At 42.0% G+C, this 24514-nt stretch overlaps 1 long non-coding RNA gene across 3 annotated transcripts in view; it reads right to left on the bottom strand.

The window, feature by feature from the left end:
• Positions 1-22452, bottom strand: part of LOC108641638 — a 31296-nt gene extending 8844 nt beyond the window's left edge. For 2 of the 3 annotated variants that reach the window (XR_001922175.1, XR_001922176.1), the window contains exons 1-4: positions 22310-22452; positions 11368-11502; positions 10377-10445; positions 5084-5226 (exon numbers count right to left, since the gene is read on the bottom strand). This is a non-coding gene — a long non-coding RNA (uncharacterized LOC108641638). The remainder of the gene's footprint in view (positions 1-5083; positions 5227-10376; positions 10446-11367; positions 11503-22309) is intronic. The other variant, XR_001922177.1, reaches the window with a different exon arrangement.
• Between the last annotated feature and the right edge of the window lie 2062 nt (positions 22453-24514).

Raw genomic sequence — 24514 nt, 5'->3', positions numbered from 1 at the left:
ACAGAACCTGCATCTCTGACATTGAGGGAAAACGTTGAAATACATTTGTGTTGTGCCACCGTCTAACAAGTCTGCAATGTTTGTTGGGCATGTGACAATTTCTTTTTCAGGGCTGAACTGTTCTACATCTTCTAATCCAATTTCAGTTGACTCAGTCAATGGACTTTCCATCATTTCCTTCATACTCCCATCACGATGGGTCTCATAAATCTTGCTAATGGAGGATATTACCTGATATCTGAGATACATTTTCCTTCTTGCATTATGATCACAATACATTTCATTTGCATTCCTTAGGCCCTGTCCAAGGCAATTCTTCTCCGTGGTTTCTGTTTATGCTCTTCATATGCTTATGGACAAGAACAACACTCTTCATTTATTTTGCCAAGTTAAACACATCTAATTCTTTTCATATTTCTTCATAAATCATTACTTCCAGCCCTTAAATGCAGCTTTACTCAGAAAAATTATTTTAGAAATGACGTTGCCTGGTATCCACACTTACTAATCTCCCAGCAGCTGTTCCATCATTTTTCCAACTGCCAGTGCCTTGCACTAATTTCACAATTTATTTTTTTTGTCTGGGTGCTCTACAGAGCAGCATGGGGAAAATCTTAGCTCTGTAGTGCCAACCTTACACATTTGCATCCTTCACATCATTCAGTTCCTTTTGAATTCACTTTTGCCATCTTGCGTGCAGAAATTAATACAAAAATCATTGAGAAATTTACATCCAATTTGATAGAATTCTGCAACATTGTCACTCTTTTCAAATGCAATATAATCCTTGATCAGAAGTTATGGATAAAAATATTTTATTTATTTTTGGTGTGACACCTACAATGTATTAGATGTTTTAAAAAAACCTCTTCCTGTAAGTGCAAACCTCATGTTCTTTAATGCAATGCTGGTACCTGAGACTTCCAGTGAAATTTATGTTCCTGTGACTGAGTAGACATTAATTCTGTTGAAGATTCACCAGCAGAATAAATCCAACCCGAGTGATCCAAACTTACAGAAACAACACACCTTAAACAAGAAGCTATTTTACTACTTTAGGTACCCAGTCATCCACACTTACTAAAAAGACTGGAACAAGCATCCAGGCAGCTCCATCTGGGAGCAGGGGGTACCTCAGCAGAGGTGCACAGCTGGCAAACACACTTCCAAGAGCAGCAGCTTTTTAGGGAATATGCTTCACAGATCATGAGCCAGAAAAATTTGGACAATATTTTACCATGTACTGAGATACCAACATGAATCCCTTCTCTGAGGGGAGGAAAAGGAGTGCCTTGCATGGGTTCTGCAATTCCTCACTATCTCAGCAGTTTATTATCCTCCAAATTAATTCTCCAAGTTTTGGGGGAAAAAAATTAATTTCTTTAACATTGAGGACACATATTATGGGTAGAACTGGTTTTCTATTTAGTTTCATCCTTTCCAAGTGTTCTATTAACATCCCACATTGTGAAATGTCTCCATTACTCACAGATAGCCTTGTGCTGCTGTGTTTTCTCCTTTGTCAAGGTCCATTTATGAGATCAGTTCAGGGCTCATCCATTTCAGATTCCTGGTTGACTCTCTGTTTAGTAATGATTTCTGTAATTTCCCCCCCCCATACACCATAAGCCATTTCTTATTTCGTTTTACAATTTACTCAGCCTTTTTGATTACTGTCCCTCTCTCTATGTTGTAAATAATCCTCAATATTCTGATTTTTGCCCTATTTCCTTTCATCATTTCAAGTAAAGGCGCCTTTGTACCATCAAATCTTTGAGCTACATCAATCACCTCTTGTGTCTTGTATCTTCCTTTATCAGATGAATTAGTTGTGATGTGCTTATGATATATTTAAATCCTTGCCTGTTTTTCTCTCTACTTGTGTTTGTTTTCTTTTTAAATATTTCTTGCACCCATTTCTCTGTCACTAGTTGCTTAGTTTCTTGAAATTTATCAGACTTTTTAACAATCTTGTCTTTCCTGTTATGTGCAACTTCCTCACACCCAGCAAATTCACAAATTTTTTGCGTTCAAAGCTGACGTAGAGCTGCTCTTCCCCTGCTCAGACCCCACCGAGCTCAGGCAGAGCTGCAGCTCTGACAGGGAAGTTCTCCCTCTTTTCATTCCCTTTCACAAATCTCCGAGCCAGGGAGATCAGTGATGTTCTATTTCCATGTTATTGTTCTGAGCAATTACTCCAAAGATCCTACTGATACAGATTTGAAAGAGCAAGGAAAACAAGAAATTCTCTTTAATTACCAAGGACAAAATGAATACTGACACTTCAGTTGAGGATGAAAAGGATTGTTTCATGTTCCACCTCAAATTCCTCATCAGACATTGAAGTTTCCACTAAATTCTAAGGAAATCAGGGCTGAGAAGGGTCTGCTCTGCTTCTGAACATCTTAAACATGGGTTGTCTGTCACCACGCAGCGAAATGTGTGCTCTGTGCTTCCAGGGATTCCTTAGGAATGTGCTATCATATCTTATCAACACTTATCAAGTGTTGATGCAAAAAGCCCGAAGGAACACGTGTAAGCTGACTTCAGAAGAAGAAATCATGAGGAAGACTCGAGGGAGTTTAATATAGACACCAGGAGTAAAATTTGGTATTAGAAACACTCCTGTAATGCTGAAGGTATCCCAGTGACCAACAAAAAGCTCCGTGCACTTGGAGAGGGACAAAAGAGCATCAAGGCAATGCAGGGCAGACTCCAAAGAAGACTCTGCTGGAAGATTAAGCAAGTCAGAAAACAGTGTCAGGCAAACTCGTACCTTTGGTTCTGTTTGTCAGAAATATGGCACTGCAGCACATCGGGATGGCAAGAGCAGGTGAGAGCAGGGATTGGTAAGATAAACAGTTGCAGTGCCACACTCCCTCATACTCATGCACTCAGGGTGGTGTTTTTATTAACACATGCATCAGGTATTTTGAGCCACAGACAGACACAGCGTTTATTAGCTGATTAAAACCAAAACACTTTTGCAAATTTAAATAAATTATAAAGCTTAAAAGAAAAAGAAGGGTTGAAGTTATTTATGATGCCGAGTAACCAGCTCTCACACTGCTCACTGCTGAGTGCTGCCCAGGGAGGATGGTTGTAGGTTTTGGCAGGCTCTGAACTCACATAGGAAGACACAAAAAGCCAGTTAAGGGCTCCTCAGGAACATTCTAACTGTTTTTCAAAGACTCAAAAAAAAAAAAAGAAACAAAAGAAGAAAACAGAAAACTCTACCAGCTGAAACTGGTATATGTAAAAGAGAACAGGACCCTCCAAGAAGTGGGCTATATATTTCCCACAGTAAAATCTGTGCATGGAGAGCAAAGCTATAATAGAAAAAAGCATCCAAATTGCAGTTTATTGTGCCTCAATGATCTCCAGAGGAAATCTGCTTAGTCTGCAACCCAGAGGAGGATTTTCCCACCTTCTAGCTATGAAAATCTGAAACTAATTCTGTGTTCTCTGGCCACTCATAATACAGGCTCTACAATCAAAACATGATTAACAACACTGCTGCTGCTAATGAATAAGATAGAAAAGAATCTACCTCACTCTTATCTAATGTTAATTTTCCAAGAAGAAAGGGAGAGAGAAAGGCAAGGATGACAAAGTAATATTTTGAGGTCAAAGCAGGCAATTGCAATTCCATTCCATAAGGCCATCACTTTCTGAGTAGAATGAGCTGTGATTAGCAAAGGAACCTTACTAGGGGAAAAAAAAAGGTCCATCCACCTTTCAGACCTTCCTGGTTCTGAACTTGACAAACAGATATTACCAATAGCTGCATGCTGGCTAAGGAACCTTTCCCAGCTGGATCCCTGACCAAATCGTCACAGGCAGCCCAACACATAGAAACACCTTTGAAAATATTCCCTATTCATGCTCAGACCATTTTTTTCTAAACATAATAGTGGTTACAGGAAATTATAGATTCTTTCCCCATTTTTTCCATGACTTCTTCCTCAGTTCTGTCTACAAATCCAAAGTCTCCTCCCAAAATCCAAAACAGAAAGTAAAGTATGTTTTCCTCCTCCTCTCCACCAGATCAGCACAAGCTATTCTCAACATCAGGTCAATAGCAACACAACGGGGAGAAAGCTTTTCAATATTAATTTTTTAAGTTAGTCCAATTAAAGATAACACCTTCAATCTCCCTTATGCTGCATTTTCCAAACATTTTAAAACATTGGATACAAAATGCTGATCATGAAAGAAGCTGAAAGCTAGCTGCTGAGCTCTGCCAGGAGGAAAAACTTTGTCCCTAGGGAACTGGCCAGCAATCAGCCATGTGATCCAGCAAGTTACACCAACCTCTGTCCTACTCCAAGGGCTTGCTTTAATCCAATTGTTTAGATACAGCTTGACATTATTATCCCAGATCTCATTACCACATTGCAGAGAACAGTCTGTAAGTCCTGAATCCAGAATAAAGAGCAGGCTGCAAAATACACTGTTTTATTCCCAGCTACACCAAAAAACCTCTGCTAACACCAACCCATCTTTGCTTGGAGCGAGGGGTGGACAAACATGATGGAAAAAGCAATGTTTTTGTAATATCAAGAAACAACCAAAAAAGGAAAGTTCAAAGCTCCTCTCTTCCCCTCAATGTTTTAGGTGTAGTTTGGAAACACTTCCACAGGAAAGACAGGGCAGGTGCCAAACTCTGGTCAGAGACCCACCTCTGCCAGGAAAAACTAATGTGCCCTCCACCTCCAATGGGCTCTTAATCAATTATGTGTTGTACCCAGGTTATCAAATTACATTTATCACTCTTGAAGCACTGTCCAGAACTATCTTCCATCTCTTCATTTTGAGGGACCAGTGCAGGATTCTCTCTTCCTGAATAATTTGAGTTGGACTGAAATTTAGCAGGACAGCAGAAGATGGCACCAAAATCTGAGTGCATTAGTACCTGTGCACACTATTGCTTGGAATTACCATTTCATGTGATGATTTCTCACCATCTGACTCTCAGGCCATAAATTTTACTAGATGTTGTTAAAAAGTATTTCCCTTTCTTTTTGTAAACCAACTGTCCTCAGTTGGTTCCTGTACTAGAATAAGCAGAAACAGCAGTTACCTGTTCACATTCCTCATGTGCCACAACCTGCTCTCCCTGTGCCACTGATGCAGGCACTTTTCCCTGTGCTCCATGTTATTGCCTGGAGTGTGTCAGCAACTTCCAGTTCCACTCTGCAAAAACACTGATAAAAACTTGGGACTCTGAGGATGAGGAGAAGAAAAGAAGATAAATATACACACAAAATAAACAGTGGGAGTAATTGCTTGCAAGGCTGCTACTGCTTCAAACTCTCTTGATTTTGAGGGCTGCTATTATGATAAAACTTGGTTATAGTCCTCTGGAAAGTGGCAACAGACTGTCATGATGTCCAACATGGAAACTGATGTTATTGCATGGCATCCAAGCAGCTCCACCAACCCAGGCCAGTATTCCTTCAGTGCTAAAACAATGATTTAGCTCCCAGCATCACACTCAGTCAATTATTTCCACTTCCTCTTTAATACATCAATTTTTTTATATTTGTTTAAATTCTAGGCAGCAAGAATGAGAAATCTTGTCATCTTCTTCCTGAAGAGCCTCACATACTGAGCACTGCTAAATATTTGGCAAGATAAATGACAGAGCTGCTCTAAAGGAGTCATGCATTCTAGAAAATAAAAAAAACATACATCTCTTGTCTCTTTTGTCAATGTGAAAGGTGAGCCACGTAAAACATGGAATGGTAAAACACTGAGGAAAGACAGAAGACATGACCATGTCAATTTAGGTGTAAGGTTATCCCATTTCCTCTCATTTCTGAGGATGTGACATGCTTAGTTTTTCAGAAAGATGTGCAAGAGACCAAAGTAAAGGTTATTGGATCATGCTGGCCTGAAATCTAGGAAAAAAGCTAGCTAACTGTTAGCTTTGCACACAAGTAGTGTTGGATTTGACTCTGCTGGGGACTCAGACACAAGCTGGAAAGCTCAGATACCCGTCACTGGCCATCAGAACATTCAACCTTTGCAGCCAAGTTTACAGGGATGTCCCACAGTACCACCAGCCCTTTGGCCAGTGAAAAGGGCACGACTTCCAAATCATACCCTCCTTGAGACCATACTCAAACAGTGCTGCACAGGTTCCCACAGAGGCTCAGTAAAGCTATGGACCAGGAGGGCCAGAACATGGAATTTTCCACCCCAGAAGCAGAGTGAATAGCTGGGTGAAGACTTCTGTATGGAGAGATCAAGTGGGGACACCTCCCTCACCACCAAAATGGTGCTGCACACCAGAGTATCCCATTAGCCCTCCCAGATGGGAAAATACTTTTTTTCCCCTCAATAAAAGAACAGAGACCATTGATTTTTCTGTTTATAGAGAACAGGCAAAAAGAGCTCAGGCAAAGTCCTTCTCCAGTACTTGTTTGAGATAGAGTGTGTGACTGGGTTTTTATATCTGAAACAATCGCATCTCAAAGTATGAAGCCTGAGTGTTCTCCAGCTCACACCCATGACAGTGCAGCACCTGTGGCAGGGGGGATTCTGAGGGACAGAAACTTCTTTTCCAGAAGTTTCTGGAAAAAAAAAGGAGGAGGGTGGCTGGCACCTGACACAACTGGCCTTCAACTGAAAGGAAGAGGCTGCAAGGCTTTAACACATTATCTGATTTACACTATTATTCATAATGCCAAAATATTTGAAGTACAAAAAAATATTATTTCAGCTCCTTCTTGGATGCACATTGTAGCACACTCAATGACCACCTTATCCCTTTGCAAAGGGTGGCACAGACACTTCATAAATGTTTACTCCAGGACTAAAATATTTTTGTTTCAGTTTGCATATGACTTGCTAGCAGGCTCCCAGGTTCATCCGGATTATTTGTTACATTTTTTGAAAAGTACACATATACACATACTAAATTCACTTTAAAAGGAAGGATCCTGAAAGACTGCTCTTCAGTAAACAGGAATGCCAATATCCTCCATGCTAACAGCCCTGACTGAAGCAGTTTACTTAAGAGGAGGAATTAACTCCAGGGCAGTTATTCTACTGAATGTCAATAGACAGCAGCACTGAGAAAACCTTTTTTTTTCTGTTGGTTTGGGAAAAGGAATCTTTGAAAGTAGAAAACAGCAAAGAATAAAACCAAACACAGCAGTTATCAATGGATGAATTCTAATATCAATTATTAAAGATAATTCTAATATTTGTCTCCCAGAATATGGACTTTTCACAGAAGAAACAGAACAGGAACATACACCCCAGACCCAGCATCCTCTCCCTTACCCAGTGCAGTCAGTGGGACAGGACACAATCTTCAGGCTGAGGCGTTTTTCTGTCAGCATATTGTCCAACAGGGAAAGGTATGGGGTGGGGGAAGGCCCACAAGCATTTCCCCCTCTCAGATTATCTCAGACATTTCATTTTGCAGACATATCACGATGAAAGTGTTCAGCCTTGAGATGGGACACTCATGGACTGTGACCATGGCCCCCCACGATGGAATTTGCTGTGTACTCCCTGTAATGCTCTAAGCACAGGGAAAGGATCCGTAAATGCAGGGAAGGTGCTCCGGGGTTCCCTGGCAGCCATAAGGGGCAGCAGAACAGGATCCCAGGGCACATGGACACAATAATCATAAACATAGATGTCTAAGTAGTAAAGATATTCTGAACAACTTCAGCTAAATATTTCAGTGTAACATTTACAATGCTGTCTGCTAAGTCAGAGCTCCTGCATAGAGTACTCTGCTCTTTAATGTGTATTTCCAGATTAACTTAATATTAATTTCCCATTGAGTTTTCAATCAAACTGTGGGACTCCACTTCTTTCCCATTAGTATTTTGGTGAAGTATTTTGAACCCCCTGCTGTGTTACCTGGTTCCATCTGTTGATGTTTCTTTCCTGACCACCTCATCCCTCCAAGCCTGCCAGTATTCCTCCCTTGTCATCCCATGTTAATCAGTCCCTTATCCTCACTGCCACCCCATGTCTGTCTATGCTGAAGAAAGGAAGAAATGGGGGGAAGGGCTTATTGAGGCAGCAGGGAGACATGGAAAGAGCCTGCAGATACTGAGAAGGCTGTGACAGAGAGTGAAAACCCGTCCCCATGTTCATGGAACACAAAAAAAGTAGAAGTACATATGAACTGTAGTAAGGGAGATTTAGATTAAGTAAAGGAAAAACCTAGTCTCAAATAAAAAGTATAATTAAGCACTGGAATACATTTCCATAAGGATATCAATTGTCTCTAGAGATGGAGGAACCTTTCATGGTCCTTTCCAGCCCTAAATCCAGTGATAAATTCTTGACATCCCTTTCCCTTACCTTTCAGACTGTTCTTCACTGTTACCCTGCAAGATAACCAAGTTTGATTTTTTCATTTAACAAATGGTGTAGGGTTACTAAATCTTTTGGTATAAGAAATTGCTTGTCTAAGGCACACTAGTGATCCATAAAGCCTGACAGCCTGTCTGCAAGGGCTGCCAGCAGCAGTGTGGAGAGAAGAAACTTTGCTGGAGAGACTTGCAGAATAATCGGTTTCCATGTGCCCTCCTGGTCTCCAGCCACTAGAGTCAGGAGGAATGGCAAACTTCACAAAACTGTTTCAAAGGAAATCATCAGAACTTAAGATTTTCTTGCTATAGCTCTGAATCTTACCATATTCTTCAGCTGCAAAAAATAATCCTAAAGGCTAATTTTAAATTAGGGGAGGAAAAGATTTCAGTTTATTAGTTTTGGTCTTGAGTTTTGAGTTGTATCAAGCGTTTTTCTACTTGTTGATGTAACAAATACTAAATAGAAGTCTCTTTCATATATTGTATTTCTGTGCACTGACAATGCTTCAGGCAAGCTCCAGTTGTTTTGGCAGCTAACAGAATGATTTATCTGCAAAGAGAATTCTCCTGTTCAATGGGACATAGAGAGGTTCTACTGCAAATTCTTTTAGAGGAATTGCAGGATAAGCAATGGAGATCAGCATCTGACCCAAGATTTCAGCACTGTGGTGGTTAAAACAGTGAGAGAAAAACAATGTTGTTTGGCACTTAGAAACCTGTTTCTAATCAGCTGAGCTACTCCTATGGGGTCAAATAAAAATGATTAGCTTATTAAAAGCATAGTTTTGCTATTTAATAAGCAAAAATGATTGAAAATTCTGTTCCAGATCCTGATAATTTTAGTGTTTCTAGTTAAGCCTACAAAATTGCATTCATTATTAGTGTCTAGATTCATTAACAATTCAATTTATAGATATTAATGCTTATAATGCATGCTTCACTTGCCAAAACTTGAAGAGAAATTGTTTCAATTAGCTTTCATGGATCGTGGATCCTACCGGCTGGGTATTTTTAGACAAAAGATACAAACACATCCCCAAGCAATGCTAATGCACAGCTGGAATCCGTATGGAAGGTCAGCTAACGGTTTAAAAGGAAAACCAGTAAATGATTTTTACACAGAACAGTGAGACAGGAACAGAACCAATCAAAGGTTTGCAGGTCACACCTCTCCCCTCAAAAACGCCCCAATTCTCTGGGCTTTGTGCAGGATTTTTAAAAATAAGTGAGCCCATGAAGATACAAGCTGGTGACCGGATTAAGGGATGCTTGCCAGGCTGTGACGACCCGTGCCAGGTATGCACAGGCCCAAGGCAAACTGCTCCCTTCTCATTCAAACTACGTAATTAAAGTCAGCAATGAAGCATCGATGGAGCCAAGGACAGATCTGTGACCAACATTTTATCTTTTTCCTTTAGGTCTGTCAGACTCAGGGAGAACAACCCAAAATCTACACAAACAAATCTGTGCTACACCTGCAAACTACAAACCCACAAGAGGACAGAACAGAACACCTTGCTGAGTTGGCCAGGTGCAGGTTCAGGGACGAGGTGCCCAGGGCTATCCCTGTGAGAACAGGAGGCCTGAGAGTAAGCAAAGCTGTCCCCAGTGTCACACGGACACTGCAGAAGCAGGAGCTGAGCCCTGCTAGGCTCTGAGCCATGCATGACCCAGGGGAAGTACACAGCCTCGGGACCAGCGAGTTCAGCTGAGCACTGAGAGGACACGTAGGATCGCTTGGGTCCACAGCCTGGACTCCATTAATATAAAAAAGTTACTAGAAGAAGTTGGCCTTTGATGTTGCCAGTAATCCATTCCTTTCTTTCTCCTCTGCTGAACATTCAAAACACCAGTTGGACAGTGGTGGGATTTTAATGCAGCTACTACATGGGCAGTATCCTGAGGTACATCAGGTGTCTCTAAAGGTACTGTAAGTCCCGCAGACCAAGAGCTGACTGGTTGTTCCTGCTTCCTGAGCACAGGGTTACCTGGCACATCAGTGTCAGCCCAGCCAAAGCCCTCAGTCCATACCTGCTCACAGCACCACGGCTTCTCTCCCATCTGCACATCTGCCTCTGAGATTCAAAGAAAATGGTGTTTCTGCAAACAAATAACTTCAGTTTGTGGCTCTCCTTGCTCAGAACAAGGTAAATTAAATTCCAGGAATATCAAAGATACTCAGTATTTATCCAAACAGTCTAACCAACCATTCCTTCATAAAGCTTGTCTTTGTTTCAGAAGTGTCTAGACTATACAGATCAATTAAGTTATTTCTTTTGAGCTGGCTTCTTTTCGGAGAGCACTCTGAAGAGTGCTGACCACAGAGGTGTTTCACAGGCATCTCGCTGCTGGGCTTGAGCACATCTCTCTCATGTTTATTTGTAGGGCAGAAGTCAGGCCCACACTAAATTCTTTGCCAGTGACGTGAGAGCATGTGCTCAGCTGGAATTTCTCTGCAGAGAAAAGCAATTAAGAAAAAGATTTAGAGAAGTACCATCAGCCCTGAAGTTGGCTGGAGCCTGCTCTGCGGAGCAGCAGTGTTAGCACAGACCCACTGCTGATCGAGGCGGCTTCGTGGCCAGTGAGCTCAGAGGTACATCTTGCTAAATAAACATTTCTGTGGAGTTCAGACTTAAGTCAGGATAACCTTGTTATAACTCAGTGAAGGCAAACCCAAATGATCCATCTTCCAGTTTGACTTTACTCTAAATTTGATACCAGGGAACAGATTGGTGCTCCATTCAGGCTTATACTTTGGCAAAGCAGACAGGATGAAGAAGCCCCATGGCCACTTGTACTTACACCCAGGCTATCGCAGGCCTCAGAATTAAAACAGAAAAGTCATCTAAACAACTATTTTTAATGATGTGATGTGTCTTCACCTGCACGAAGCAATAAGGAATATAAACTCACAGACCTTAATCTGCACTACCCATGTTCCCAAATTTATTAATTCAAGATTACAGCTTGAACAGTATTTAAAAAGAATCAACTCATTAAATAAGAAAAATGCCTCACAAACCTATCAGCAATGCAGTGGCAATGGGAGCCTGGCTGCCAGCAGCTGTGGTCAGCAATGAGGTCATTAGCAACACCGCAGTGCTGGTCAAGACCATCATTCATTTGGTTTTGAAAGCCCACAGAAGTCTGACTTGCTCTGCCATGGAAAAGAGAGAGCAAACAGCTTTCAGTTATGAAAAGATCCTGTTTATCACCTCTCCCACTTCCTGCAAACATGCTTCTAGACCTCTTCTACCAGCCTCTGAACATCCTGGTTCTTCCTCTGACTCTGCAGAGCCACACAACAGCCCAGGCTGGAACAGTTTTATCGGTTTTTCATCCATAGGGTGCTGATTTGTGTTCTTCAATCCTGCACTTGGAAATCAGTCTGGAATCTGATGTTACTACAGCTCAATGTGAGACACTGTGCAAGCCTCAAGTCCCCTTAAGGTCAGGCTGCAAGTTTCTCCTCGGGGTGTCTACAGATTTATTTGTATTTATCATCTCCAAAGAGATAGTAAGAGACAACCTTGGGACATTTGTATCTGTACCCATCTCTGACACAAGACAGGTAAATGGTTAAAAATATAATAGATTTAAACAGTCAGAAAGGTCAGATTTCCAATTACAGAGGTAGAAACAGGATTAAAAATAATTAAAAATTGCATATCTTATGTTTAAAAAAATTATTTTCTCTTCAGTGTATCTTGGAGAATGCTTCTGTGTTTTACGGGCTACAGGGCTGAGCCCAGATTAACCCCCATTTTCCATGTGGCCATTTCAGACTCTAAGTGTTTTAGCACTATCTGGGAGGAGGGACGTGAATTTCTCTTGGTTCTTATTTTTCTGACTATTTTTTTTCCTCCAAACACTTGAATGATTCATTAAAGTGAAGTTATTTCTGGCAAAGAGCACTTTTCACCAAGAATTGTTTAAATGTTTTTCTTGAACAGTTTCCTTTTGTCCTTTTTTAATTCAGTGATTGGTTTTACAACCATAAAACTTCTGCAGGTCTAAATCCAGGGTGACATATTCCTCCCTCCTTTAACAAATTCCATCCATTTAACAATAACTAAGCTAATTTTTGCATTTTATATTTTGCAGGAAGAAACAGGGCAGTGGTTAGAGGCAGGAGGTTGATATGGTGAGAGGATGATGGAAAAGGAACAGCAGAGATGGATTAGTCACAGAGGGAACACAGGTGGGACACAGGTGAGCCCAACAGAAGGAAATGTTAATGGACACAAGCAAACATAAATACCCCCTTTGATTTTCTCTACCACCAAACAAGTTTGCTCATTTCTTCCTGGAAGCTTTGTGCTGCCCATTGTGCCAACCTTTCCTCAAACTGATCTTTGGGTCACTGTACCTTCTCAGGGGTCTGCAGCACTCGTGGCTCCCATGACGATGACAGGGATCAGCCAAAGGAGGAATTGCAGCTGAGTGTGTTGTCAGCACGTGACAACAGAGTGCACACATGAGTTGTAAATAAGTCAACTTGAGATGTTGGGTATTTGGCAAAACACTCAGAAACTGCTCCCAGCAGCTGTGAGAGCCCTCTCTGCAGAAAGCAAGTCCATCTCTCCTTGGACTGATGGACAACGAGGCTCCAGAACATGAGACAAAATAGGTGATGAAAATGAATGGGAAAAGGAGGAGACGGCTCTGGAAAAGGTCCCAAGAGTGTCAGAGAAGCTGTTATGAGACGGGAGAGTTATTGTTGTTGGGAGTTACTCATAACTTCATATCTGAGCCTCAGGTTCTTCCATCCCTTAAGAGAATTCCTGTGGTGAGCTTGGCAGGTCCCATACCCATATTTTGTGCATTTTGGAAAACAGAGTGGGGTGCTCCAAATATCACCACAGGAAAGATTGATTTTGGTTTTAAAAAAAAAAAAAAATTGGTTTGCAAGATTTCCATCTTAGCAAAGCTTTGATTCTGACACAATCAGAAATCCCAAGTTTTACCTTGTCGAAAAGACTGGAAATTTACAGCTTGCAGGGAACAAAAAAAAAAAAAAGACAGCTATTTGTGGCAGGAATGCCTGCTTGGTTTAACCCCCCTCTGCCCTCCTCTCACCCGCCCAGCCCCGCACTTGGGGCAGACTCCATGCTGGTATTTGAACTCAGCCAAAGGAAGCCACTTCCTCATTAAGACATACCCAAGTATGGCAATAACGTGGAGAGCCAAAAGTAGTAACAGATTTATTATTACCACTGTGTGGAAATAAAATGGGTTTTTTTCCCTGTTACTCAATCCAGTTAATTATCCATGCAAAGCAAAGTTATTCCTGGCAGCCACAGAGGCAGAGCTGACTTGGTAATGCTGGGGGTGGAATGGTTGTTATGCAGGAGGAGAAACTAAATAGTTCAGTAAATTAGCCCAAATAGATCCACACTGGTATTGGCCTCTAGAGATTCAAAATACCAAATTCAATGCTTTTAGGCTTATCAGACTTTTTATTTAATAGAAAAATGTCTGATCTGGGACTGCATCATATCCCAAAGACTCTACAAAGAGGTAATTTTTCAGTGTGCCCTGAGGGTAACAGGAAGAATTACAGAAAGCTTCAAACCATCCAGCTCCCACAAGCATCCTGCATCCTGGACTTTCACTAGACCAACAAAGCACAGCCAGCAAGGAATGTTGGTCGTTCCTGAATCCTTGGATGGGTGTTACAAAGCACAGCACTAAGTGCTTCAAGGGCCCAAGTTCTCCTGGAAAAGCACACTCTGATTTCACTGTGGGGAGCCCCAGGCTGAGACTGCAGCACCGTATTTGTGTCACCGGCCCCAGCTCAGCCTGAAGCACCCTGTACCCTGGCTCCTGGAGCATTCTGGAGGCACTCTGCTTACTCTTGAAGCTTATTTGCCCTAAGTGTCCCCACAGTCACCCACAGTCAGGTTTTTCCTTGTGAGAAAAAACAAACAGCAAAAAAACAAACACCAAACACACAATGCCACATTCCCTTTGACAGTTGGAGGGAAGCCATCGAAATGAAGCCATAGAGTGGAAAAAACCCCAAACCTCCAGAAAGCAAGAGCTGAAAGTGAAGAAAACCACAAAATTTATTCAAAGTATTTATTTGAACTGTCCACAGGCACAGTGATTGTACAAACATGGAACAACGGGAACACAAATGAACACTATGGGAAAAGAAACCCCTGACATTTTTACTGCAGTAAGGACAGACCACCAAGAACAGCCTGACTCAAACACAAAGCATCAGTTCCCACACCAGAGCTGTTTGTGTTGGCTCCAGCAGCCAGGTCCAACCAGAACAGTAAGAACATGCATTCTGCTGATGTTTGAATAACCCCTGCCAACAAATTGATCCCTCAGCAGCCAGGCAGTAGGATATGGGTTCAAATAAATAAATAAGTGTGAGAGAGCAAGAAAGTAGTGGGAAAAGAAGCCCAGTGCCCCTTTTCTAGCATCAGTGTTCAGTAGGAGCTGAATAACTAGAATTCAGTAGAATGAATAAAAACATGATAAATTTGTAATTGTTTATAATTGCTTTAAACTGCCATGCCCCAATATAGCCTATTTCCTGAAGAGATTTCATCCTTTCACTCTTTTCAGCCCTTTACAGAGTCTTAATACTAAATGGGACTCTGTACCTTTAATTGTCATTTTCCATCTTGCACAAGAAACCTTTTCCACAGCACAGTCTATTTTTAAGTTATAAAACACCCAACTATTTTCTTTTTCCCACAGATGAGAACATTAAAACATTGACATTTTAATCTGTTCTATACAAGAGTGAGTTGTGTCAGCACAGTGCTTCCAGCTACAACAACAGAAAACCCAAGTTTAATTAAAGACAGAGTGGAGAAGCTGCTTGGTGGTGTCTGAACCAGGGATGCAAGGCAGACCCTCACTTCCTCACCATTTTGGGCTCAGGTTCCTCTTTGGGCAACTACTGAGCAGGCAAAAGATGATAGAAAAGGAAGGGGAGGGAGGAGAAGAAACAAATCTATTTTCTCAGTTAGGAGATGTGAAAGGCAAGACCACATACCTGAGAATTACATACATTACAAATTTTACCCAGAAAACAGTAACAGCATGGCACAAACAGTCCTAACACAAATGTGCAGCAGAGGCCACTCACAGCCACATGGGCTGGGGATGAAAAACCTGCACCTGTAAGACTCACACCCATGCATGCTTAGCCTGCACCTGCTAATAAAGGGTTCCCAAATAAACTGTTACAGCAGCAGTCTCTGCACACTTCTGTTCCCCAGTCAGGAACCTAACTTTACTGTTTCAGTCTTAGAAGTGGTATAAAAATGACTGCAGACTTATTATGCACCTGGCACCTTCCAGGAGCCCTCAGCTGGGTGAGAATTCTCCTTCCAAACTGCAAACGTGGTGACCCCGCAGCTTTTCTTCTCACTAGTAAAGTCCCAAACCCTGAGCCAGTCCCTAGGGTTTCATTACATCACCCAAACAGAGGGGCTGTGTCATATTATTTGTTTAATAATGAACATGTCAAAACCACTACAAACAGGAAGATCAAGAGAGTAAGAAAAAGCATTTTCTGCAGTAGAAGTGAGACATATTTCTAATGAGTTCACTTTATTAGCATTTCACGTCCAAAGTTTCTCTCCAAGTACCTAGAAGTCTTAGTAATGTGCCTCTTGATTTTCTTTAAATATGTCAGTCCACAACCTTATCACTCACTGGCTGGAGAGGAATATTGCTGTGTTTGATCCTGCTCTCTCACAGCTTCAGTTCCAATGTAAAAGGCTAGTTCAGGCTAGCTGATATCCCTAAGGCAGGGGACGAGGCAAAGGGAATAAAGAGTGTTGTGTAAATAAGAATGAAATGGAAACTGGAGATGGAAAAAAGAGAGTAAAAAAATAGAAGAAAAACACAGTAACACAGTTACCAATTGCAGATCCCAAGCTTTGGAAGATGGCAGCTGCAAGTGCTGCCTTCCCCATCAGACAGCACCACCTCTCCTGTTTATATGAGTACCAACCACCAGCACAGGCACCTGTAGTACCTGATGAACAGGAAGCATTAAATAAATACCTGTTCATGGGGGACCTTTGTTGACAGCCTGGAGGTGATTGATACTCCTGCCTTTCTCAGGGGGTGGGCATGTGCCACTGTTTCCATTTCTGGGCATGCCTGTATATGTGTCAGCTTCACAGCTTTTCCTGTGCCATATTCTAAACTCAACACTTGGGTGAATTATGAAGAAGTTTCCAAGAGTGCTTTCTCTATCCACTTCCAAAAGACAAAAAAAAATAAAAAAATAAAGTCTGCGAATCCAAGCAGAGCCTTTGGGAGCCCTTCAGTGGATCAGAAGCAGGATTTCACCAGGCAGCTGTAGCTCATTAGATCTGCCACAGAGCGTGAAAGCCACTTGCCAATAGTGTCGGAGACTATTCCTCATGTCAGTCTCCAAGAGGACAGCCCCGACAAAGCCCGAGGGAAGCACACTGGGCTGGGCTCGGAGGGAACAGCCGGGCACACAGCCGGACGCTCCGCACGAAGATGAGGTTGAGCTGCGGGGGCAGAGTGATGGCCCGGCTTTCACCCCTGGGCACTGGGGCTTCCTCTACACCACAGATGGAGAAGCTGTCTTGGAAATAAAACCAAGCTGGCTGTGGGCTTGATAACCATGCACCTGGCACAAGCTATTTTCCAATAGCAAGTTTGTGCACCCCTTTGAGGCTTGTTAATCTGCAGTTAGCAGCAAAATAAAATAATTCTGGGACCAGTCAAATCAAAAGGATCTCTCACCGTCCAGCATTCAGGTTAATTAGGACTACTAAGGTGCTGCTCCAAAATAAATATAAGATTAAAGCAAACAAAGAGGGAGTCTGGAAAATACTATTTTTGTTCCTGTCATTTAATGTCTGCATACATAGTAACAAAAATAAGCAGTTTTAACCACAGTACATAACTGGATGGGATTAGCCCCTCTGAATACTGGGCTGGTAGATGTTGCAGCTATGGGCACAGCATCAGGGTTCAAACACAACACTGTCCCCTTTAGCTGGTTGCAATAATCTAACGCGCTCTAATAACTGTTCTCTTCTGCCTTCACTTCCCTCTTCCCTTTTGATGCCTGTAGCAGCACTGTGGACAGTTTAGCATCAGCCCCAGTGCCAGGCAGGCTGGTCACACAACATGGCACAGCACCATCGCTCACAGAACACAAATGTGCCAAGGCCTTCACCACCGCATACCATAACCTCTGAGTATCCAGTTCCACCCCAAGTACCCCAGCTCTGACATCCTGTCTGCAACAGAGGCTGGGAAGAGTTGTCAGAAATCCAGGAGATGAATGAGCAATGATTTATCCATTAGTGTCTGTTATTTAAACAAACATCACCCCACCCAAGCCTCCTGACGTTTGTGCAGACTCTGAAGCAATGAAGGGACTTCACAGAAAGCATTCTCTCCACATCCCCGAGAATCAATAATCCACTTGAGCAGTTCACTTGGATTCTATTTTTAAAGCTGTTTTTACAGATTACCAGACACAACAGTTTTCCTTCCTAACATACACCTTACTTAGAGAAGTGCTTGCAGAAAGTTGGAAAAAAGCATTATGAATATACAGCAAATAGCACCAACTAATCTAATTATATACTTAATAACTCCTTAGCATTCCAGAGAAGCAGTGGATTATATTTGACAGAGGAGATGTACTGCAAGAAGAGCAATCTTGTGCTCGGAGCAGAGCTGGCCTTTCTGCAGTGCATTGCTGTCACAGGGATATGCTCTATGCCAATGGCAGCACAGCCACAGACCTGGTTGTCACAGCTGAGAAGCATTAGTGTCCTCCTGGCACAGGAAAGTATTTTAGGAAAACCTTCAAGAGTCTGATGTCATGTAAGGTACCCTAAATGACCCTATAGACACTTCATTAAAAAGCCAAACTCTACAGCACAGAAACAAGTAGGATTGATGCTCTTGTACTATTGCATATCAAAGAGAATCCTCTCCAAGCAGGTACCAGAAAAAAGACATTCAATAGCAAATTTTATGAGAGAAGGATAAAAACCAGGTAGTTCAACAGTTCCTGAAATCCCAGTGGTGGTCAATAAATCGACTTGTGCTTCACATTATATGAAGAGGCTGTACTTAGCAAATCACTGTGTAAGCTGCCTCAATAACAGCACTCCTGCTATCAAGTTTACTTGCAATGAGTCCAACAAAGAAATTAATTTCTTAGATGACAAGAAAAGGTTATCTAGAACGGGGAAAACACAGGAGACAAAGATTTCCACTAATAAAACAAATATCAGACTCTGAGCTGAATTTGAAGCTATCTTTTTTTCCTCTGAAAGGTTTTAAATCCCTGTAGCCCAAACACTAGAGCTACAAAGAAAACATCCTACAACCTGCCCTGCTAAAAACACAAGAAAAGCAGAATGAGCCAGAGCTCTTTTCAGTGCGTGAGTTACTCCCTCAGCCATGTGCACTCTGCTCCTCAGGCAAGGCCCAGAATGAGGAAATGTACTGCAACCCAAGTTCCAGACTTAAAAGCAAACCTCACTTTGAGCTACTAGTTGATTTACTCTCCAAAAACTTCAGTACAATATAATTTCAGAATTCAGGACATGCCCTTTTCACAAGTACAAAGGTGTTTCTCATGACTCCAAAAAGTAACAAAACACACACCTTCCTAGTCTGATCTTACTGATTTTATTGATCTGTTTATTCCCGAGAGATAGTCCCATCTTATTTTCCAATTATCAGTTTTTTCATAAATATTTCCACAAACAGGCACCACTTTCCTCTGTGCCCCCCTTTTTTCCTCTCGCTATAATACACAGCCTTCAATTATTGCTCTCATTTCATTCTCTTCACACTTTTCTATGCACATCAAGTGAGCAAACTGACCTGGTTTATCCACATGCCCACAGGAAGTCAGCCACAAACATGAGACACAGAGGTTTGATTTCAAAAAAGTCATTATAAAAAAAAAAAAAGCAGATTCCCTGTTTCTGCTGCCCAAAGATATGCTCCCACCAGTTCTTATAGCAATTCAATCCATCTGACATCCAAGAACTCTATGATCACATCACACAACTGGCCTCTATGCTGAATGGCTTGGCAGCAATACTGCACCCACAGGACCAATTTCTATAGATTTGGGGTTAGTTGTAGAAGTTTGTTGAATTTCCCTATTTCGTGGCTGCAAAGATTAACATCAAATTTTAATCAATTATAAGCCAAAGCCATGTAGTTCACCTGAAATAATAACCCAAAGAGATTTAGACCCTCAGCTTCTGTCCTGGCTGCCCAAACCAGTGACAAAGGCCTTCAAGGTCACAATCACCCGTTTAGTGCCATCCCTAGCAGTTGAGCAGGGGACACCTCTAGGAACCACCATCCTGAGAGGGGATTCCTGCAAGCTGAAGTCCCACGGGAAACCGTGACTCTGCTAGGACATTTATATCTTGAGTGAGTGGCTTGAACTAGGTCAGATGGGAAAGGGTTAAGATCTAGGTTTCGATTTCCATGGTGATTAGAAGAAAGAGCTTATCTGAGGAGCTGTTTGGACCATTAATGCTCCTTTTTAGTATCCTTTGGAAAACACAGGCTATTTGAGAGGGCAGAGGGAAACAATAAGAGGGTGTGGCTTTTTTTAATCTGGTGACTTGAGTAGCTATAATCTTGTCTATGTGACACTGATCTCAAAGCAACAAAATAGCCAATACAAGATCCTGGCTAGAACAAAATGGAGAGGATAATATAACATTAACGACATAAGTTTACAGAAAATATATTCTTGCACTAGCATGATTTTTAATTGAAAGTTTATTGCTAATTAATAGCACAGATATAGCAGGTTTTTGTAAGGCAGTTGACTTGATGCAAAATGACATTTGATTAAGAAACTCAAAATCAACATGACACATCAAGTGGGCTAGAGACTGATAGGCCCCAGAATGTAATTGCAGATGAGGCCAAACACTAAATAAATGTTTCCAGCTTATATCAATTAAATATCAACACAAAAGAGAACGGTTTCTTTTATCCCACCCTCAAGAGATGACCTTATGTTATGCAGCAGTTTTGTCTGTACTCTGGAAAAAAGCACAAGATGATTACTGAACAAATTTACAGATTAGAGTCATGAAAACAAGGATCAGTGGTAGAAAGCCATTTAGTTTGCCAGGTAAAGAAGAGTGGAGAAAAGATCACTGTTTTTAATATAGCTAAATGTAAGAAAACATGCCTAAGCCCCACTTCCAGGCTGGCAGCCTCTCTTGAAAGCAGGTAATCTAAAAGGTCACTGTAGAAAAACATTTGTAGGGAGCTTCAGGGAGATACTGTGGGTAAATAGGACCATGGAGATAATTTTGCTTTCAAATTTCCTCCAAAGCTAAAACTACACAAGTGAGGCTTTGGAAAATAGTCGACAGCAGCTGGTGACAGAAGCTCACACATTAGAAAAGCAAAACCAACACCTCCCCTCGGAAGCTGCCAAAAGTTTGATTGAAACAGAGGTAAGAAAGCATTTGGGCATCTCATGTGTTCCTTGAAGGTCAAATTGGACAAAACTCAGGTATATGAGAGACAATTAGGAAGGAAATATGATGGATGGCAAGTCTACTGACAGGTCTCTGAGGAACATCCTCATGTGCCAATAACAAACATTCAAGCTCTCCTGCTTCTTCCTTTCATACCTTGTCTTTGCAGATCATGCAGAGCATTAATATTTCTTTTTCCTGAAGGAACTCTCATATCTTGAAAAGCTAAACTTAAAGGGAGCTACTCACACCTGGTGCAACTAAACATTTTGCTTTCTTCAGCAATGAAATCCCACTACATGTCACAGCTTTTTTCTGAGGTGTAGAAATGCCAGGTAATGCTGTGATCTCACTCACCTGTTACAAAACCTCTTAGCAAGCACTCTGAGATCCCCCCAGCCACTGAGAGTCCCACAACAGGACTTGACACATACCAAATGCACCCAGAACATCTGCTGCTTTGTTCTGACCATAAATATATAGAAAGGAGAGGAAGAAAAAGCCTGCAGAACAATTTATTCCGGATCTCTTTACATCAAAACTCACACATCACGCTCCTTCAGGTAATTCCTCCCCCTTTATATAAAGTTGTATTTAGATCATCGCACGCAGCTGAACGACTCAAAGCCTGAAACATGAAAGCTCAAGGAACATAAGAAGTGCATGAGGACACGTAAGGAGCACGACAGAGCTGAGGAATTACAGCCCTACCTCCCGATTCCCAGCCTGGGGTTCTTGGGTTCCCACCTGTCAGCCACAGCCGTGTGGAACAGCCCAGCCGTGATTCTGGCCTCGACCAAGCCAGGTACAACACCTCTTCAGCAGCTGTGATTAATCAAGAGCTCTAACACAAGCTCTTTTAACCACACATAGGGGAAATTTCTGCCACAAGAAGTATTACACTACAGAACCAGCTTAGACAGCTCCAAGCCAAGTTTCTCCCAGCAGAGCCCACCTGTCCACAAGCCAGGACCCAGCTGCAGTGGAGACATTTGTGGTTTCCCTACCTGCCACCTGCCTGCCTCCACCATCAATGTACAGCTTCAAAGGGACACTCAAAAGAAAGCTGGAGGGACAGAGAGGAATCAATGGCAAAACAAAACCAAAAAGCTTTCAAGTGTTTTGGGACTCTAGAAATGAGGGGGTTGTATTTTTAGCCTGCATACAGGCAGCTCAAGGTGCTTTTCTTTGTCCCCATGACAGTAGGTAAGTGAATACACCTGCCTTGCCTCACTCCCTGCTGATGGTAAACATGAGGTCTTGCATTCAGGTTACAACATGGAGTTACTTCAGAGCAGCCCTGTGCCAAAATAGCACATTTCTGAGGGATGCAAAGGTATTCAATAAAAAGCTTTTAAAGGCATATTTTTAAACTTGCAGCAGGAAAGCTTTTCTGTGTCAAGACAGTAATTCTTTTAGCAGCATTGATCAAAATGTCATTCTTTTATGAGTGTACAATACCTTTTAATGGCATACAACAAGCCATTAGGGTTCTACACCTCCGTGCAGCACACAGCTTACTGGAAAATCAGGAACACTGGCCAAGAGACAGCCATTGGGTTTTATGCCTGTATAAAGGCAGAGTTTCTTCCATTCTCCCCAGCTCTGCTACAATCAAATACATACGAGTGAAGTGACCCAAAAATTAAGCCAAACTTCTCATCACTTCTATAAGAGCTATTTTCCCACACATTTCCCCCAAGAAATACCTCTCATAAACACAACAAATATTCTGGCTTTCCAAAGTGGGATTCTATCACCAGGATCTGATCTGGCTCTTTGTTTTCCACACCAATGATCACACTTACCCCAAATCAGCACTGACTGAGGAATGAGAGGGGGATGAATTGCACAAAATGGGTTTGATTTTCAGAAATGGGAAGAGGTGCCACCTGCCCTTTGCTAACACTGAGGCCTGGTCAGAATCCATCTACAAATCATCCAATTCTTTTCAAGTGCTCCAACCCTTCAAAGGGTGACAGCACTGGTGATTGCATTTGCTCTGCTTGAATGGAAGACCAGCATGGGCTTTCTGGATACATTCAGCACTTTACAGCCTGATTTTAGTTACAAATATCAACAGGAAAGGGAATGCTTTCTGTCAACCTACCTTCAAGGCTTTTCCCATCAAGGATAAGAGAATATTTATGGAATTTAATCATTACTGTTAACTGAGCAGTGGCAGCAGCAAAAGAGCTTTATTTCACTATCTGAAATTCTAAGGGATAATAGCAAAGTCTTCTCAGCTACTTCTGAAAGTGTAAAGCCATCAGTATAAACAGATAAAACTACAATTCCAATAAAACATAAGGTAAAATTGTAAATCAAAGACAGGAAAACTGACTAGAAAGAGGAGACAGAAAAAAATTGAGGTTCTAAAATCAAAAGCTGGAGTGAAATTAATTACAGTTAAGAAAAGTTTAAGGGGCTGCTTGTCTCTTACCTGTTTAGAAGCACCCTTGTCCCTCTGACTTCCAGCTATGAGATACTGCAGTGAGTCTCCTCAGTCACATCTAGAATTTCAATTCAAAGAGAATTTTTTAATTTTACATAATTTTTATAAGCATACATAAATCCAACTCAAACAATACAATTTATGCTCCAGAAGATGCCATTGTCTCAGTCAGAACATCAGAAAGTCAACGGTGCTCACATTTCCCCTGCACTCGTTATTAAACATACAGTCACAGAGAGGTCACGCCCCGAGACCAGAGCTGTGCCACATGGTCCAACTGATAACCCAGACCAAAACTGGCCAGAATCAGAATTTCATAGTTATCAGGGAATGATTTCTCACTATCACCTACCAGAGAGTTCAGAGTTGCTTCTTTGTTGTTGCAGTCAAAAGAGTAAATGCACATTCAAGCACACGTTCGGGGATTTTTAAACAAACAGATGATTTCTAGGTTACCTGAAGTATGACAACTAAGAAAACCTGGATTTTGTGGTAGCAACTAATTTCTCGTTGACCTACACTAAATTCTGTGCAATAAATGCTCTGGCACCATAGGAGAGCTGTTCCTGTCTTTTCTCGCCTAGAGCTTGATTCAGTAAAAGCAACTCCCTATTTCTCTCTCTCTCATCAGTGATGTAGAAATAAACTCAGGTTTTGAATTAAGGAGGTCAAACAGGGCACCCGTAAACAGGAACTCAACACATTGAGCACTTCAGCTTCTATCAGCTCGATTTTCACTTTAAATCTCCATCCCTGATGGCTTTTAATAACAGGTTTGGAATAGTTTGTCAGAAAATGTATAGATGCATTTCATCCCCCTTTTCAGCAAGGAATCAGACGGGATGATGTATCCCAAAGTTTTTGCAGAACAACCTGCCTAGAGAAAGTTTTGCACCCAGGTGTTAAACCCAATGACCACTGTGACGATCCCCACAGTGGCTTGCTGAGCTTTGCCTCGCAGCCCACCACTCTTCCCTACAAAGACTTCAGGGAACTGCTTGGACAAATGGGATCCTCCCGAGCACTAACCTGGTCCGCAGTTTGGCAAATGCCCATTTTTTTTCAGGACCCTGCAACGCGGAGCCTGTCCCATCACTTCTCCCGGAACGGCAACGAAGGAGCCGGCGGGAGCGCGGCCTGTCCTGGATTGGGAGTGGGCGGCACGGGAGAGGAGCTCTGCCTCCCCCCGCCCTCCCGGGACAGGAGGGATG

Source organism: Manacus vitellinus, unplaced genomic scaffold (genome assembly GCF_001715985.3).
Source record: "Manacus vitellinus isolate BGI_N305 unplaced genomic scaffold, ASM171598v3 scaffold_10_pilon, whole genome shotgun sequence".
Taxonomy (NCBI): domain Eukaryota; kingdom Metazoa; phylum Chordata; class Aves; order Passeriformes; family Pipridae; genus Manacus; species Manacus vitellinus.
This window is presented reverse-complemented; position numbering and strand designations above follow the sequence as displayed.